Source organism: Mytilus edulis, chromosome 1, assembly GCF_963676685.1.
Source record: "Mytilus edulis chromosome 1, xbMytEdul2.2, whole genome shotgun sequence".
Lineage (NCBI taxonomy): Eukaryota > Metazoa > Mollusca > Bivalvia > Mytilida > Mytilidae > Mytilus > Mytilus edulis.
This window is the reverse complement of record NC_092344.1, coordinates 82,065,868-82,086,759: the sequence shown is the minus strand read 5'-3', so window position 1 is coordinate 82,086,759 and position 20,892 is coordinate 82,065,868.

Here is a 20,892-nt window from a genome sequence, read left to right as displayed (position 1 = left end):
TGTTGCCCCGATTTTGTTTTTTGTCCGTGGATTTGTGAGTTTTCAACAGCGGTATACTACTGTTGCCTTTATTTGATACTAAGTATATTTTTGTTTTACTATCTTCAATTGACTTCTTTTGATCCTTACACATTTCGTGTAATTTCAAAAACAGTCAACACAGTCAACATCTAAATATTAAAATTAAACATTACCTAGCCTTCAAATTAATAATGTCATAAATATATTACGAATGGAAAATGTGATTAAACATTCAGCACTACATTTATTACTTTGCTTTGAACATGAACATACCTTATTTTGATTATTAAACAGTACTGGTTTCTTGAAGTTTGGTTGTATAAAATACGTTTTGTTATCTTATGTCCTGTTATTAATATTTCATTAAGCTTTCATTTGATACCAATAGAACACAATATTCTACTAAATGTGTAAAGTTATGATTGTATGAAGGACATTTTAATACTTTTTGGTATGTTCCTGTTCAACGGGTTCAAATTACTGGTTTTACACAATCAACAGTATTTTTTACATCTTCTAATTTCAGATTATATCTTTATTAGTCTTACATCCTGATTGATACATATTATAATACCTTAGCACGTCTTAATTACCAAGGTTGTTGCAGAAATGAAACTAGTGGAGCACAAGATAATCACTGAAAATATATTTTTTTTTATCGAAATATGCGCAAACGAATTGGGTAAAATAAAAAATAAGGGCGATATTTGTTTGATGAAATATCTGAAATATATCTACCCATTTTTATTACAAAATAGTTCAAAAGATGGAGACTAAACTGTACCAACTCATAACGCAATATACATGTTATATCTACAGATGGATGCAGTCCTAACCTGTACAGCAAGTTAACTTAATAACCAGTCATTTGGACTGGTCAAAGTTGACCTGTGACCGGATTTAGGACTGCTCTGACCAGTCCTAGGACCAAAATCTAGTTAACTTGAAAAGCAGACTTGGTCCTAGGACTGTTTTTATGTCTGCCAAAAAGTTAACTTTGAAACAGGTCCGCTATTGATATAAGTTAACTTCGAACCAGTCCTGTCGTAAATTTAACATAAGTTAACTTCGAAACCAGTCCTGCCATAAAGTTAACATAAGTTAACTTTTGCTTTGACAAATCCGATCAAAACCAGACCTGTTCCCAAGTTAACTTTTGACTGGTCTGCTCAACACTAAGTTAACTTGTAACCAGGACCGCTCTACATCGATTTTTTAAAAATATTTTTTAATATCGTTGTTTTGTAGTGCATGTAGTATAAACATCGAAAATAAAGTAAAACTAATACTTCCGTTATATAAACAGGATTTAATACAAATATTTGAAAATAAAGTACGCATAAAACGTTACTTGTAACACAAATTTATCTGCCAATCTATAAATTAAAAAACGATCTTGGTTACAATGATAACGCACACTGAATATATATTCCAATACCTATCAAATTCAACCATATTTGCACTTTATTTATATGTATATCTATGAAAGGACGTACTTTAGAGGAAAGCATCGTTTTAACACATGACTACAAATTTTTGTTCGCATAAATTTAGGGTGCCACCATGTCTTCCTTTTATTCAAAATATTGATGCGTAAAAGAATTTAGTTACATTTTGATACCTCATGCTGACTTGTACAAAATAATTACGACCGCGTTGACCTAAACTGACCATGTGTGCACTTTTATTTATAAATCTATATACCTGCATAGTAAATCAGCCATATTTTTTCAAATTTTTGTTCGCATAAATTTAGGGTACCATCATGTCCTCCTTTTATTCAAAATTTTGATACGTAACAAAATTTCAGTAGTTTTGATACCTCATACTGACTTGTACAACAAAATTATTGACTGCATCAACTAAAACTGACCATATGTGCACTTTAATTTGTACATCTATATACCAGCATAGCGAATCAGCCATATTTGTTCTGTCAGGATTCAATGTATATTACAATTGACAGCAATATTGCTATACAATAACAACAATTTTTTGTTTGCATAAATTTAGGGTGCCAGCATATGTCCTCCTTTTATTCAAAATATTGATACGTAACAAAATTTCAGTAGTTTTGATACCTCTTGCTGACTTGTGCAACAAAATTATTTGACCGTGTTGACCAAAACTGACCATGTGAGTACTTTTATTCATAAATCTATATACCAGCATACTAAATTTTTGTTCGCATAAATTTAGGGTGCCTTCATGTCCTCCTTTTATTCAAAATTTTGATACGTAACAAAATTTCAGTAGTTTTGATACCTCATGCTGACTTGTACAACAAAATTATTTGACTGCATCAACTAAAACTGACAATTTGTGCACTTTAATTTCTAAATCTATATACCAGCATAGTTATTCAGCCATATTTTTTATGTCAGGATTCAATGTATAATACAATGGACAGCAATATTGTAATACAATAACAACAAATTTTCGTTCGCATAAATTAAGGGTGACAGCATGTCATCCTTATAATCAAAATATTAATACGTAACAAAATTACAGTAGTTTTGATACCTCATGCTGACTTGTCCAACAAAATTATTTGACTGCATCAACTAAAACTGACAATTTGTGCACTTTAATTTCTAAATCTATATACCAGCATAGTTATTCAGCCATATTTTTTATGTCAGGATTCAATGTATAATACAATGGACAGCAATATTGTAATACAATAACAACAAATTTTTTGTTCGCATAAATTAAGGGTGACAGCATGTCATCCTTATATTCAAAATATTAATACGTAACAAAATTACAGTAGTTTTGATACCTCATGCTGATTTGTCCAACAAAATTATTTGACCGCATCAACTTAAACTGACCATATGTGCACTTTAATTTGTAAATCTATATACCCGCATAGTAAATCGGCCATATTTTTTATGTCAGGATTCAATGTATAATACAATGGACAGCAATATTGCAATACAATAACAACAATTTTTTGTTCGCATAAATTTAGGGTGACAGCATGTCCTCCTTTAAATCAAAATATTGATACGTAACAACATTTCAGTAGTTTTGATACCTCATGCTGACCATGCTGACTTGTACAACAAAATGATTTGACCGCATTGACCAAAACTGACCATATGTGCACTTTAATTTGTATATCTATATACCATATACATGTATACCCGCATAGTACATCAGCCATATTTTTTTATGTCAGGTTTCAATGTATAATACAATGGACAGTAATATTGCAATATATAATAACAACAAATTTTTGTTCGCATTAATTTTGGATGTCAGCATGTCCTCCTTTTATTCAAAATTTTGATACGTAACAAAATTTCAGTAGATTTGATACCTCATGCTGACTTATACAACAAAATTAAGTGACTGCATCGACCAAAAACTGACCTGCATACATATATGTGCACTAGATTTAATTTAAAAATCTATATATATATCCGCATAGTAAAGCAGCAATATTTTTGATGTCTGGATTCAATGTACAAAATAAATGACCGCTGTTGGGATGGCGCCTAATTATGTCTTCTCCTGGCACTCCTGTGAACATGTTAATTGGACGGCAAATGTAAGCAATAAGGAAAACAATAAATGCAATTTTTTTCCACATACATTGAGAATGTCAGCGTTTCATCTCTGTTTTCATAATATTAAACAGTCACTAGGGTGTGTAAAACGAAACGATTAGGCCGCATCACCCAAGTACATGTACTAACACTGACATGTCTGAATTCATTTGTGCTTTTTAATAAAAAAAAATGTATTTGAGGTTCTCTTCTGGTAATAGTATACTGTTAATCTATTATGTCGGTTGATTGATTTTGTTTGTAGTTAAACGTCAGTGACAACTATTTCATTCATGTGCACAAATCTCTCGACAAATCTGACGAATTTGACGAGATTGTTAGTAGTTTTACCACATCGTACATATCCGGACACTGATAATTTTTCGTTAGAATATTCTGCGGAAAAAGAATAGTAAATCCAATCCAAACAAGTAGAATAACAATGAAATATCCCTGCATGTATAAATGCGTAAAGTAAAAATTAGGCAGTGTCTGCGCGTACCCGCATGTGGGTACGAATAGTCAAATTGCCTTCCTCTAGGCTGCACGTACCCACCTCCGGTTTTATAATAAAATGCCGTCGGATCGGGAATGAAACGTGAAATATATACGGAATTTGTTGCAATTAGTGAATAAATTGGTTAAAACTACTCAGAATTTTTATAAATATACACATATATATATAGGCAAGTGAACAGTTTTTTCTCAGTTAGTAAATATTCTTAAAATGGAAGAGAGTGATATTATAACTGTGGGGAAGACATTTCAGACTTATAATGAATTAGAAAGATTTGTACAGAACTATCAGGCGTTAAATTTCATACAATTGTATAAAAGAAATTCGCAGTCTATAGCAGCCGCAGAGAAAAGAAGAACCGGGAGCACAAAAATTAAAGAAGATTTAAAGTATAACAGAATAAATTTTTCCTACATTCATGGTGGGGAAAAATTCCAAACAAATTCGACAGGAAAAAGGCCGAATACAAGGTATTTGTTTTAAATTGTAGTTTTTAATAGAATTTGCCGCGTTTCTTTTCAGTTTTTTTTATGTCGATTATTTTTAGTTTTTGTATTGTAAATCGTTCTTGATATTAAGGATATGTCTAATTTCAGTACTTTCCAAATGGAATGTCCTTTCCACATTAAACTTAGTGTAACTAAAGATGGGCAAAACCTGATTGTGAGGGAATCACACTGTTCTCACAATCATGAGATCAATAAATGTCTATTTGAGCATCTGCCTAGACAAAGGAAACTAGATGACCATACACTAGAAGGTGTCAAAAACATGCTTAAAATGAAGGCAAATAAAAAACTCCTCCAATATGATCTATCGTCAACTGGGAAAGTAGTGACGCTAAAAGACCTGCACAATATACACAAGCCTATAAGACGCATCAATCAAATGTAGGCACATTAGCAACATTAAAAAATATTTTACCACTGAAGCTTGGAAACAACTAAAAGTTAAGATCACGGAAAGAAGGGAAACATGCGACTGGATATGTATAAAGTGTAAAAAAAAAAAACCTACACGATCAGGACTCGTTGGCATGTGATTGCTGTTTAGACTGGCAACATTTGAAATGTGCAGGGTTGAAATCTGTGCCGAAACAATCATATTGGATATGTAAAATTTGTTCGAAATCTTAACTAGTCAGTTACGTGAATCTTTTATAATTGGTTTAAATTGATTTATTACTTGCTTCTTTAATTTTTATAACTCAAGCTTTAATTTTAGTAGTTTTATATATTTTAAAATTTCAGTTTCTGTTTTAAATTTTACTAAAAGATTATTTTAAAATATCATATGGGTATATTTTTAAAATATTAAAATGTTATTCTTTAAATTTTCATTTAAATTTTATAATAGTATTAATTTCTATCATGTTTTTTCTTTTACAGGGACTGTACAGTTTCATTTTACATCATTGTGCATTTAATTTTGCAATGTTTATTATGTATCATTATTTAATAAATACAATTTGAAAATGTTATTTTTCATACTCTTCACTCTTTCTACACGAAATTCCAATATTATCGATAATTTCCGTATATATTTCACGTTTCATTCCCGATCCGATGGCATTTTGATAAAAAAAAACGGATGTGGGTACGTGCAGCCTAGAACGGCAATTTGACTATTCGTACCCATATGTGGGTACGCGCAGACACTGCCTAAAAATTATGAAGGGACAGGTAAAAAACGGGGAACGAAGTAACGTCGACAAAGATGTTGATATCCCATGATATACGAATGTTGTTCCGATGCGTTGGATAACCCTAATTTCTATCCGCCTTCTAATTAAAAAAATATGATAGCTCTATGTAAATGACTAATGTTTATAAGAATATATAAAATAAAAAAAGAAAGAATTGTGTTGTTATGAATAATGTCTAGTAGAGTATAGCGAGTAAAGAAATTTGCTATCAGAGGCCTTCTTGGGAAGAACAATGCGAATGTTGTTTATACATATTTTAATAAAGCTCAAGTCTGAAATGAAAAGTCGCAAAAACTATAACATTTCATAAGCAGACATGTCCCCAGGTCTGGTCAATAGCAGACTTGTCCACACGTCTGGTCAGAAGCAGACCTGTCCACAGGTCTGGTCAGAAGCAGACCTGTCCACAGGTCTGGTCAGTAGCAGACCTGTCCACAGGTCTGGTCTGGGGCAAACCTGTCCTCAGGACTGGTCAAAAGCAGACTTGTTCACAGGTCTGGTGTGGAACAGACCCGTCGATAGGTCTGCAGCAGTCATAAAAAAGCGGACCGTAGGTCTGGTCCACCGTAGACGAAGTTAACTTGCTGGTCTGCTTAAAAATTCTCAAGTTAACTTAAAAAGCAGTCAACAAGTTAACTCTAAGTTAACTTTTGTCAAGGTTAGGACCGCACCCATCTGTATCCGTGTTTATCATTGAAAAAAACGAGATGGAGATACCTGTATGTATATACATGTAAGCATGGTCTAAATCAAACAAGCCCTTCAACCACAAGTATAATGAACTAAAACAAAAATATGATAGGTATAATGTTATCGTGTATATATATCTGTTAAATAAAGGCAACATTAGTATACCATTCAGTAAGTACTGTTCAATAGTCGATTTAATTGATGCAAAACTGAGTAACAAACCAAAACAGAAGGTAACATGTCAACAATAAGAAGGGAAAACGGAATAACAGAAACTTTGAGCTGTTACAAAAACGGACAATTGAGGTTAAAACACTTTCTGTTTTTTCATATTCTCAATTGTTCGGTATTTTTGTTATTTCACTGTTTGATATATCCGACCATGGTCTGGTTATTGATGACGCATTTAACTTTCATTAGCAGGAATTTAATCTATATATACTTGTTTCAATAAATAAACTTAGAAAGATCTCACATGCAAACTCATACTGCATAACAGCACAACGTTTAAAACAGACAATCATTCAGTATACACACCTACTTTGTCTGTGTACTCTGAGATATTTAGCCAGCAACGACTACATTAGTAAAGGAACAGTAGTTCACAAATACCTCCTGTAGTTATAAACTTACAGAACTGATGACACGTATATGAACAACTACCATAGACGATATATAACAAGCATTTCCACAAATAATTGAAAACTTAACTTATATATCTAGCACTTAACACAATTCCTTAATTGAACATATAGTATACAATAATGAACCAACATATTGTTTTACATATAATTCATTATGTGCCATTTTGAACAAAGGCATCACATTAATACATTTTAAATCATGTAAAATGTATATATATGTAAAAGTGGGTTTTTTTTGCAATGATTTAAAAGCATCTCCAGTATTCCATTATTGAACAATTGGAGTGTTTCATATATTTTAAGCATTTAGTTCTAAAAATCATTCATATTCCCCACATTTTAATATTTTGATAATTAGCTAAGTATTAGTAAGTATTTGACATTATATACATACATAGGGAATAGTGATGCACGCACAGTGATCGCCCCCAGACATGATAGTCGTTATATCCAGGATATGAAATTATGTTTAGGTTTTTAAACATTTATCCAATATATTGGCATTTGAACAGTGAAGTTAATCCACGTAAACACAAAGTGCTTTGATTGTTTTTACTCGATTATAGGCCTAAGCCAAAAGTTTTATGAGAAATATAGAACTAGAATGTAAAAAGTTATCTTCTATCATGTTTAATTTCATTTATTTCTTTTATCAATCATTACAAAAAGTCGATTTTTTTTTTTTGGGGGGGGGGGGGTATATCATGAAACATTTTTTTGTTGTACTTTTGGACTTGGTCAGGGACATGTTTGCTGCCCTCCTGATCTCAAGGCAGGGAACATATCCATGTTTGGGTCTGGTGTGCAATTAACTGACACTACCATGTCTGTATCTACCGTGGGATAATGTATTAACACGATTCTCACGGGACCACTGTTTAAGCCTACTAATTAATCAAACTGACATTTAACAGTACAATACTTACTCTGTTGCACATACCATTTTCATCAGTTACATGTATTAGAAAACAAACCTTACACAACAAACAGTTGACATTTTTTTGTTGTCTTAAAAAGAAATAATTCTATGTTAGAACCACTAGCACACACATTATTCAAAATGAAAAAAAAATCGTTCAACAAATTATTTTACACGGATGCAACGAAAAGTTGGCTAGATTTAAACCATTACAGTAACCTTTAATCGTATTCGAATATCCGGCATTTGTCGTTCCATTCACCAAATTAATGTCAACTATTAATCTTAATATCGGAGATACTGTACTACATGTAGTTAGGAACATTTAACCATGAAAAGAAATCAAAATCAGATAAATACTGCCCTTTGGATATGAACACAATGCATTCACCATTGCATATACAAATACTTTGCTGCACGTTTTGTTTTTACTGGGAATTGAATTAATATAGATATCAACTTTGTAACCTTTTGTGATCAATTTATTTGGCAATCGTCAATGGCACTCAGCAGGACTTAAGAACATCAGTTGTTCAACCTGTTAGTCAAATGCATTTTGTTGAAAAATACTTTTTCACTATTTTTGTTCTTTCTTTCGTGCTGTATTTAGTCCCCTCTACAACGAAATTTGTTTTAACATGCACGCGTATTGTTTTCTTCGTGTGTCTCCTACTTCGACAATATTACTTCTAAATATTGGTTTGTTTTCAATAACTTTGCCTCAGTATACAACGATAACCAGCATCACTTTTATGTTAACCTCTGAGGTACACTTGATTGTTTTTCATTTAAAAAATGTACAGATAAATAATATTTTTTACAATTCATTAAGTACTCGATCGTGATATTACTTTTGTATGTTAAACTTTTGTCCGTAAACTCTAACAATTGTTACAGTTGATATATTTTTATGTTTCAGACCATTTGCACATTTTCTAGTTATCGTTAAACGAACAATATATGTGCACGTAGAGTGTTTTAGTTTGCCCGTATACCGATCCTAATGACGATGCCTTGGTCAAAACAACCACAAATGATTTGAAAACAAAGTTATGTCAAATCTATCATTTGCCTCACTGCTATAAATTAAACTTCATTGAAATTTTGTCGACGATCTTAACCGGATGTATAGTAGTTAGACCTGTTCTCTTGGTCTAGTGATAATCATTGATTTATTTATTAAATGTGTATTTAAACTGTATCGAGTAAAATGTTTCTCCAGTTGAAAATCTTTCTACATCATTAATACAAAAACTATACAAAATATAGCTGGCCACTTTTATTAATCATAAAAACAGATAATGTAAAGGTAAGTGCTAACAATACGATTAACTTCAATCGTAATGTGTATTTCGAAGCTTATAAACAGTAAATGGAAAACTTGCAGTCGCATTTAAAATGCAACTGTAAATGACTATAACTAGTTACACATGACAGCATAACCTAAACTTAGCAGATTGAAAATGGCTGCATACAATCTCTAATTAAAACAGCGGATGGGAGAAGTGTTTAATTGCTCTTAAAAAATGATATCAACACGACAGCACAATTTGACTAATATTGCGTACGTGCATAGTGTTATACGGGTAAACCTTTACCGGGAAAGACCTACACGTACGCATAAGAAAACTAGCTAAAAAATTATGAAAATAAAATAAATTGAAAAAACATTGAATTGTGTTATAAAAGTTGAAAAAAATTATTATATGAAATATAATGTATGACATTTTATACAGTAAATTTATAATTAAGGTACATGCATACTAAATAAACTCATCGTATATACCAGGATTGAAACTAACGAACAGTCCTGTCCTGTAGTTCCTAGTTATCACGTAGAAAACATTTGCTTCTGTATACCACGATAACCAGCTTCACTTTGATGCTAACCTCTGAGGTACACTTGATTGTTTTTGAAAATGTGGAGATATCAACAAAAATTTACGATTTATTAAGTACTCGATCATGATAATATTTTTGTATGTTAAATTTTTGTCTGTAATCTCTAACTGGTAACTATCGCTATATTCTATGGTTTCAAAACGACGACTATTAAAAAACTTTCTTGATATCGTTAAACGAACATCGTTTGTGCAAGTAGAGTGTTTTTAGTTGCTCGTATCCAGATCCTCATGACGATGCCTTGGTCAAAATAACCACAAATATTTTGAAAACAAAGTTATTTCAAATCTAAAAGAGGGACGAAAGATACCAAAGGGACAGTCAAACTCATAAATCTAAAACAAACTGACAACGCCATGGCTAAAAATTAAAAAGACAAACAGAAAAACAATAGTACACACGACACAACATAGAAAACTAAAGAATAAACAACACGAACCCCATCAAAAACTAGGGATGATCTCAGGTGCTCCGGAAGGGTAAGCAGATCCTGCTCCACATGTGACACCCATCGTGTTGCTTATGTGATTAAAAATCCGGTAAATAATCTAATTCGGTAGGTCATATTCATGAAAGGGAAGGGGATTGTAGTTACGACATAAGGAACATATCCGATAACATTTGCCTCACTGCTATAAATTAAACTTGATTGGAATTTTCGACGATATTAACCGAATGTATAGTAGTTAGACCTGTTGTCTTGATTTCGTGATAATCATTGATTAATTGATTAAATGTTTTTTTAGACTGTATCGAGTAAAAAATGCTTCTCCAGTTGAAACTCTTTCTATATCATTATAACAAGCAATACACAAAATATAGTTGGCCAATTTTGTTAATAATGAAAACAAATAATGTAATAGTCAGTGCTAACAATACGATTAACTTCAATCAAAATTTGTACTTTGAAACGTATAAACTTTATTCGGAAAACTTGCAGTCGCATTTAATGTGCAACTGTAAATGACTATAAATAGTTACACATAATAGCACAAACTCCCCGGCAGTTTCAGTTCCGATCAGCATACGGGCCCACATATTACTCTACTTATCAGATTGAAAATGGCTGGCTGAATAATAATCTCTAATTAAATACAACAGATGGGAGAAGTGTTCAATTATCCTTAAAAATCAAAATGATATGAACACGACAGCACAGTTTAAATAATGTTGCGTACGTGCATAGTGTTATACGGGTAAACCTATACCGGGAAAGACCTACAGGTACTCATTAGAAAACTTACTAATAAATTAATAAAATAAAATAAATTTAAAAAATCATTGAACGGTGTTAGACAAGTTGAAAAATAGAATTATATGAAATATAATGCATGACATTTTATATAGTAAATTGTCAATTATGGAACACGCATACCAACATGACCAAATAAACTCATCATAGATACCAGGATTGAAACTAATGAATAGTTCTGTTTTGTAGTTCCAAAATATCACGTAGAGAAAACATTTGCTTCTGTATACCACGATAACCAGCATCACTTTGATTTTAACCTCTGATGTACACTTGATTGTTTTTCATCTAGAAAATGTGGAGATATGTAGTAATTTTGACGATTTATTAAGCACTCGATCGTGATATTACTTTTGTATGTTAAACTTTTGTCCGTAAAATCTAACTGGTTACTATCGCTATATTCTGCAGTTTCAAAACCATGACCATTAGAAAACTTCCCAAATATCGTTAAACAAACATCGTTTGTGCACGTAGAATGTGTTTGTTTGCCCGTATTCTGATTCGTATGACGATGCCAAAACAACCATATTACAAGAAGTATACAAAATATATATATATATATATATATATATATATATATATATATATAGTTTGCCAATTTTATTAATCATAAAAACAAATAATGTAATGGTCAGTGCTAACAATACGATTAACTTCAATCGTTATATGTAGTTTGAAACTTATAAACTGTATTCGGAAATCTCACAGTCGCATTTAATGTGCAACTGTAAATGACTATAAATAGTTACACATAACAGCACAAACTCCCCGGCAGTTCCAGTTCCGATCAGCATACGGGCCCGCATACTACTCTACACTAATGATGGAGTAAAGGAAAGCGGAAACGATCACTGTACGGAGTTTGATACCAGCATAACCTGAACTTTGAAAATGGCTGAATAATAATCTCTAATTATATAAAACGGATGGGATAAGTGTTAAATTATCCTTAAAAATCAAAATGATATCAACACGACAGCACAGTTTGAATAATATTGCGTACGTGCAGTGTTATACGGGTAAACCATTACCTGGAAAGACCTACACGTACTCATTAGAAAACTAGCTAACAAATTAATAAAATAAAATAAATTAAAAATTTTGAATTGTGTAATAAAAGTTGAAAAATTTAATTTTATGAAATATAATGTATGACATTCTATACAGTAAATCAGTGTATATAAAGTGCAAATCCAGCTAGTTCATTTTTACTGTTATATGCGGGTATGTCTATTGTAGAATAAAGGATCATGGGAAAACTGTATTTGTTTATGTTTTGAAAATATCAAGTTAAGTGATTTGAAGATAAGTTTTAACATATTTTCATTGTGATATGTCTTTATAATATACAAACATAGCATTAAAGTTCAAATAAGTGTTATAAAAGCATCATAATATAGCATATCGATTATTGAAAGCGATCCATTTTAGCTATAGATGCGATGAATTATCACTGTTAGTGCAGTCATTATTAATGTAGAATTTTCAAAGATGCGAGGAATTTTTATTGTAGAATTATGTGATAAATGCACTTGCAACAAACGAAAAAACTTAGTTGATGACTTTAGGATTTATGATAAATGTATTTTCAAATTGAAATACAAACTCCTCATGTATTCTTCATCAAATATATAGCTTTTCAAACTTGTAACAAAAGCGATTCTCAAAATGAAAATTCCTGTATTTGGCAAAACTTTTAGGGAATTTTGGTCCTCCAACTCCGTACTTTATATGGCCTTTTTAACTATTTGAATTTGAGCGTCACTGATGAGTCTTTTGTAGACGAAACGCACGTCTGGCGTATATACAAAATTTAGTCCTGGTATCTATGATGAGTTTATTTACAACCACTAGGTCAATGCAACTACTGTTGGAGATTTATTTCCCCGAGGGTATCACAAGCTCAGTAGTCAGAATCGTTTAGTGCTGACATGAAGTATCATTGATATGGTTATATTTATTAATTAACTGTTTACAAAAATTTAGAATGTTTGAAATGCTAAAGCTTTTCTACCTCAGGCATGGATTACCTTAGCTGTATTTGGCAAAACTTTTAGGAATTTTGGTCCTCAATGCTCTTCAACTTCGATTTTTTTTAACCTTTTTAACTATTTGGATTTGAGCGTCACTGATGAGTCTTTTGTGGACGACACGCACGTCTGGCGTATATTTAAAATTTAGTCCTAATATCTATAATGAGTTTATTTACCACCACTGGTCCGATTTCAGTACTGGTGGAGATTTATTTCCCCGAGGGTATCACAATCCCAGTAGTCAGCACCTTTTAGTGCCGACATGAATTATCATTGATATGATTATATTTATGAATTAACTGTTTACAAAAATTTTGATTTTTTAAAATACTAAGGCTTTTCTACTTCAGGCATAGATTACCTTAGCTGTATTTGGCAAAACTTTTAGGAATTTTGGTCCTCAATGCTCCTCACCTTCGTACTTTATTTTGGCCTTTTTAACTATTTTGATTCGAGTGTCACTGATGAGTCTTTTATAGACGAAACGCGCGTCTGGCGTATATACAAAATTTAGTACTTGTATCTATAATGAGTTTAATTAGAACCACTGGGTCGATACCACTGCTTGTGGAGATTTATTTCCCCGAGGGTATCACAAGCCCAGTAGTCAGAATCGTTTAGTGCTGACATGAATTATCATTGATATGGTTATATTTATTAATTAACTGTTCACAAAAATTTTGAATTTTTGAAATACTAAGGCTTTTTTACCTCAGACATGGATTACCTTAGCTGTATTTGGCAAAACTTTTAGGAATTTTGGTCTACAATGCTCTTCAACTACGTACTTTATTTGGTCTTTTTAACTATTTTGATTCGACCGTCACTGATGAGTCTTTTGTAGACAAAACGTGCGTCTGGCGTATTTACAAAATTTAGTTCTGGTATCTATGATGAGTTTATTTACAACCATTGGGTCGATGTCACTGCTGGTGAAGATTTATTTCCCCCGGGGTATCACAAGCCCAGTAGTCAGAACCTTGTAGTGCTGACATGAATTATCATTGATATAGTTATATTTATTAATTAACTGTTCACAAAAATTTTTAATTATTGAAATACTAAGGCTTTTCTACCTCAGGCATGGATTACCTTAGCTGTATTTGGTAAAACTTTTAGGGAATTTTTGTCCTCAATGCTCTCCAACTCCGTACTTTATATGGCCTTTTTAACTATTTGGATTGAGCGTCACTGATGAGTCTTTTGTTAACGAAACGCACGTATGGCGTATATACAAAATTTAGTTCTGGTATCTATGATGAGTTTATTTACAACCATTGGGTCGATGTCACTGCTGGTGAAGATTTATTTCCCCCGGGGTATCACAAGCCCAGTAGTCAGAACCTTGTAGTGCTGACATGAATTATCATTGATATAGTTATATTTATTAATTAACTGTTCACAAAAATTTTTAATTATTGAAATACTAAGGCTTTTCTACCTCAGGCATGGATTACCTTAGCTGTATTTGGTAAAACTTTTAGGGAATTTTTGTCCTCAATGCTCTCCAACTCCGTACTTTATATGGCCTTTTTAACTATTTGGATTGAGCGTCACTGATGAGTCTTTTGTAAACGAAACGCACGTATGGCGTATATACAAAATTTAGTCCTGGTATCTATGATGAGTTTATTTACAACAACTAGGTCAATGCAACTACTGGTGGAGATTTATTTCCCCGAGGGTATCACAAGCCCAGTAGACAGCACCTTTTAGTGCTGACATGAATTATCATTGATATGGTTATATTCATAAATTAACTGTTTACAAAAAATTTGAATTTTTGAAATACTAAGGCTTTTCTACCTCAGACATGGATTACCTTAGCTGTATTTGGCAAAACTTTTAGGAATTTTGGTCTACAATGCTCTTCAACTACGTACTTTCTTTGGTCTTTTTAAATATTTTGATTCGACCGTCACTGATGAGTCTTTTGTAGACAAAACGCGCGTCTGGCGTATATACAAAATTTAGTCCTGGTATCTATGATGAGTTTATTTACAACCATTGGGTCGATGTCACTGCTGGTGAAGATTTATTTCCCCCGGGGTATCACAAGCCCAGTAGTCAGAACCTTGTAGTGCTGACATGAATTATCATTGATATGGTTATATTTATCAATTAACTGTTCACAAAAATTTTGAATTTTTGAAATACTAAGGCTTTTCTACCTCAGGCATGGATTACCTTAGCTGTATTTGGCAAAACTTTTAGGGAATTTTGGTCCTCAATGCTCTCCAACTCCGTACTTTATATAGCCTTTTTAAATATTTGGACTTGAGCGTCACTGATGAGTCTTTTGTAAACGAAACGCACGTCTAGCGTATATACAAAATTTAGTCCTGGTATCTATGATGAGTTTATTTACAACCACTAGGTCAATGCAACTACTGGTGGAGATTTATTTCTCCGAGGGTATCACAAGCCCAGTAGTCAGAATCGTTTAGTGCTGACATGAATTATCATTGATATGGTTATATTCATTAATTAACTGTTTACAAAAATTTAGAATGTTTGAAATACTAAAGCTTTTCTACCTCAGGCATGGATTACCTTAGCTGTATTTGGCAAAACTTTTAGGAATTTTGGTCCTCAATGCTCTTCAACTTCGATTTTTTTTTGGCCTTTTTAACTATTTGGATTTGAGCGTCACTGATGAGTCTTTTGTAGACGAAACGCACGACTGGCGTATATAAAAAATTTAGTCCTGGTATCTATGATGAGTTTATTTACCACCACTGGTCCGATGTCAGTACTGGTGGAGATTTATTTCCCCGAGGGTATCACAATCCCAATAGTCAGCACCTTTTAGTGCCGACATGAATTATCATTGATATGATTATATTTATGAATTAACTGTTTACAAAATTTTGATTTTTTAAAATACTAAGGCTTTTCTACTTCAGGCATAGATTACCTTAGCTGTATTTGGCAAAACTTTCAGGAATTTTGGTCCTCAATGCTCCTCACCTTCATACTTTATTTTGGCCTTTTTAACTATTTACGCGTCTGGCGTATATACAAAATTTAGTACTTGTATCTATAATGAGTTAATTTAGAACCACTGGGTCGATATCACTGCTTGTGGAGATTTATTTCCCCGAGGGTATCACAAGCCCAGTAGACAGCATCTTTTAGTGCTGACGTGAATGATCATTGATATGGTTATATTTATAAATTAATTGTTTACAAAAATTTTGAATTTTTGAAATACTAAGGCTTTTCTACCTCAGAATTTTGGTCCTCAATGCTCTTCAACTTCGTACTTTATATGGCCTTTTTAACTATTTGGATTCGAGCGTCACTGATGAGTTTTTTGTAGACGAAACGCGTGTCTGGCGTATATACATAATTTTGTCCTGGTATCTATGATGAGCTTATTTATTAGTAATTCTTTGACTGATTGCCCTAAATTTCAGTTCCTTACACCTTTGAAATGTCTGCTATTATCTATACTGAAATTGATTTGATAAAATTAATATCGTCTAAAGCAGCTTTTATTTGGTATCAAATAGATGTGTTACCGAAATAATTGGAATAATATTTAATTTAACGATACAGTTAATAATAAGAGAGAGGATAAAGTATTTATCAATTGACGTTTTGCAAAATTAAAACTAGTGCCATATATACTAAAGCCATTATAGCAAACAAAAAAGCGAAATAACAAAAATACCAAACTCCGACGAAAATTTAAAACGAAAAGTCCCTAATAAAATGGCAAAATCAAATGCTAAAACACATCAAACGAATGGAAAAAACTTTCATGTTCCTGAGTTGGTACAGTAAATTTCTAAAAGAAAATTGGATTGAACCTGGTTTTTTAGCGCCAAAACTCTCACATGTATGACAGTCGCATCAAATTCCACTATATTGACAACTATGCGTTAACAAAAACAAACGGCCATAATGGGGGGAAAAGTCAAATTAGGGGTACAACATTCAACAGTGTTAATCACAATAAAAACAAATAAAAACTATTAAATATTTAACAAAGAAGCACAAGAATGCATATGTCGAATTCAACAACCTGGTTCTTTGCTTTCTTCACCTATAAAGGATTGAAAAATTTTAAGTACTGGGACCAAATGGTTATATTATCATTATCTTTGACGTAGAATTGTGCGTCAGAATGTAAACGGCAAACAGGAAGATATATAATATAAAACAATTTTCTCGTTCAAAGTATGAAAAGAATATAGTCAATATTTTTTTTCTCCAGGCATATCCTCTGCAGAATATAAATATAAGTTTACTTTGCCCTTCTTTTTGCTTGTCTATATGCTTATTGAGTATTTCTTCTAAAAGAGTCACATCATTATGTATCAAATAAAAACAATAGAACATATAGACAAAGCATTGGCAAATATTAAAAACAAGAATACAAATTTGATAAAAGAACAAAAACACAAAATGTCACGCTGACAAAGCACATAAGCAAACATGTACAGTAGTTGTCGTTTGTTTATGTAATTTATACGTGTTTCACGTTTCTCGTTTTTATACAGATTAGACCGTTGGTTTTCCCGTTTAAATAGTTTCAAACTAGTAATTTTGGGGCCCTTTATAGCTTGGCAAGGCTTCGTGTTGAAGGCCGTACATCGACCTATTATGATTTATTTTTATAAATTGTTATTTAGATGGAGGATTGTACAACTCTTTTGGTTTACGGGTATGTTTCTTTGACAGAGACAAACCAACAAAGGTAGTAATTGTTCAGGGGAGTCACTATAACATCAACTTTATCTCATTTAAGAGAATTTTTTTATAAAAAAGATATGAACTATTTTGTTAACCACATACTTCGATGTTAAAATAAAATGACATAATTTTTCAATATTTTATGTTTACTGTGTAAAATACTAATTGCAAGAACTTCAAATGTATTTTCTATATAATGTATGCCACGTTTTGTTCATTACACTAGTATATAGTGAAAAAAAAAGGCCTTACTCGTCATAGTATGGACGGCATGTAAACTATAATAAGAAATACTCAAATTGCAACGCAAAATACTGCCCCTATCTTAAATGCTGTTACAGTTTAACGGTTGCTCAATTCAACCTTTATTCTCAAATATATTTAAAAAAATAAGTTGCAACTACAAGAGGAAGATAGTTCCAAATTCAGATCCACTAATAAGAAAGTTAATAGAAGAACTTGGTCAAAATGTGAATATTCCATCCGTTAAAGTTTCCTTTCTCTATCGTTTACCCTGAAACGTATACTATTTTTTATAGTATATCTTGTTTACCCGAATACTGTTTGTTTTGATTTGGTTGTTTGTCCGAAAGAACTTTCAAACAATATATGAAAATCTTTACTTGACTTTCGTAATATTTCTTAATATTGTTTTTTTAGCAAGGTAGTTAGAGCTCAGAGAGACAGGTTTAATAGCTGTGACGGAGCTTGAAAATAGCATAGAAGACGTACAGGAACACGTAGACAGCAACGGGCGCCAAGAAATGTAGGTGAAATAGTGGCTGACACGACGACCACTGTGTTGGCATTATGAAAGACTTGCGCTCACGCTACAAAGAGGAATCCAATGGTTATAAAAACTTTCTCATAGGGGACGCTGAAATGTAATGGGAGTTTTATTACTCCTTTTTTGAAAATGACACCACAAAATGAAATTTTTCACTAGATTGGTACTTGTGTTAGATAGAAATATACCTTCTCCTTTTCCCTGCTTACTTGCATATAAAGCGTACTGTTTGTGTCACATATGTGCATAAGTACGTAATCAGTATTTTTCATAGACTAAATATCCAGTAGGTTAATGGCGAAAGATAATTCCTTTTGGTGTATGGCAACAACCTGCATGTATAAAATATTGCAAAAAGAGGGCAAAGATGTCACATATATCCCCAAACTTTGGCCCAAAGTAGAATTTCAATTCCATGGAGTGATACCTTTTCTAAAATTGTTTACATATATCTATCAAGAGATTAAATAAAAAAAAATGTCTTTCGTCACATTTTTGTGTGAAATTGTGTCAAACATTTCGAATGAAATAGTAATTGACCGTAAAGTGACTTATAGTTCAACTGGTTATTAATAATTTCTGTGTCATTTGGTTTTCTATAAAGAGTCTTATTGGCAATTTTACCACATCTTTTTTTGTACTACAAACATTTCTGGACAAACGGAAAATATGAACAGTCAAACAGAAAATATCTCATAAAACATATATATAAACAAGTATAATCTTGATGTTCTTATAAACCCACTTTTAAAGATAACTCAGTCATCAGCAGTCAAAAAAATTGCTTGTACAATTACTATCATATTTGAAATATCCGCCGGCAATTTCTTTCCCTTCCGGAAAACCTGAGATCATCCCAGGTTTTGTTTAGTTACGTGTTGCTAAGTTTATAGTTTTCTACAACGTTGTGCTATGTCGACAGCTATTAGTCTTCTCGTCGGTTTACGTTTTCGCAATAGCTGTGTCGTTTTGTTTTCGACCTTGAGTTAAATTTATCCTTTGGTATATTTTGCCTCTCTTTTAAAATTTTACCTCTCCTTGTAAAAGTACAGAGGATTACTGTACATGGGGAGGAATCTTTGTACTGTTAAAAATAACGTTGTTAATATATTTTTGCAGAAACAACAGTTATGAAAGTTAATCAGATCTGCAAGCACTTTTAGAGAATCGTAGCAGTCATTTGTTCTCGTGTAAGGCCGAGTTGAGATAGAAGAATGGTCAAATGTGGTCGCTAAGGAATCGGGAGTTTGTCGAGTTGGTCTGGGATAAAATAAAAATAAAATAAAATAAAACAAGAAGCGATCGGGCATTAGTCAAGTTAATCTTGAAATGATCGGACATTAGTCTAACAACAGATGAGATGATAGGTAGACATGTTTGTATTCCGAACTCGATCTCTACACGATCCTTTCCCGTTCAATTCAACCGCTACTCGATCTCTTCTCAAATGAATGGCTTCTCGATCCTTACTCGAATGTTTTTGACATGTCAAAAATTCTCGGGTAGAAAGTCAGATGGATGACGACTAAGGTAGACCACCCGAACATTCTTGTCGATTGAGCCCGACCAGTCTCCCGATCTCTTAATTTGTCTTGTTTGGGCTTGATCGAGTTGATCTGATCGGCAGTGTAAACCTAGCATAAGCCCTAGCCCCACTAGACCACAATCGCACCACGCTTACCGCGATCTAAAATTAATTCAGATCGTGGTGAGGTCGGGGTATGAGTGACATGAAAATGTTAATTCTCGTTGTTTTTAAGATTCACGTACGTCCTCATTACGCTACTACGACGATCCCGCTACGATTATACCGCGTTCTGACCGCGCTTTTCTACGATTATCATGATCCTACTGGGCTCATCACGTTCTCAATATGACCATACCACGAGTTATCCGATTGCAACACGATCTTACCACGCTTCTATTAAGATTATAACACGTTTTTACCACGATTATACTACATTCATAGTTTACTGCGATCTTACAACTCGATCAATCCCGACCAAGACAGATTAAGTGATTGGGAGACTGATCTAACTGAATCGACAAGAAAGTTTGGGGTGGTCTACATTGGTCGTCATCGATCTGACTTTCTACCGGAGAATTTTTGACATGTCAAAAATTTTCGAGTAAGGATCGAGAAGCCAGCCATTCACGATAAGTC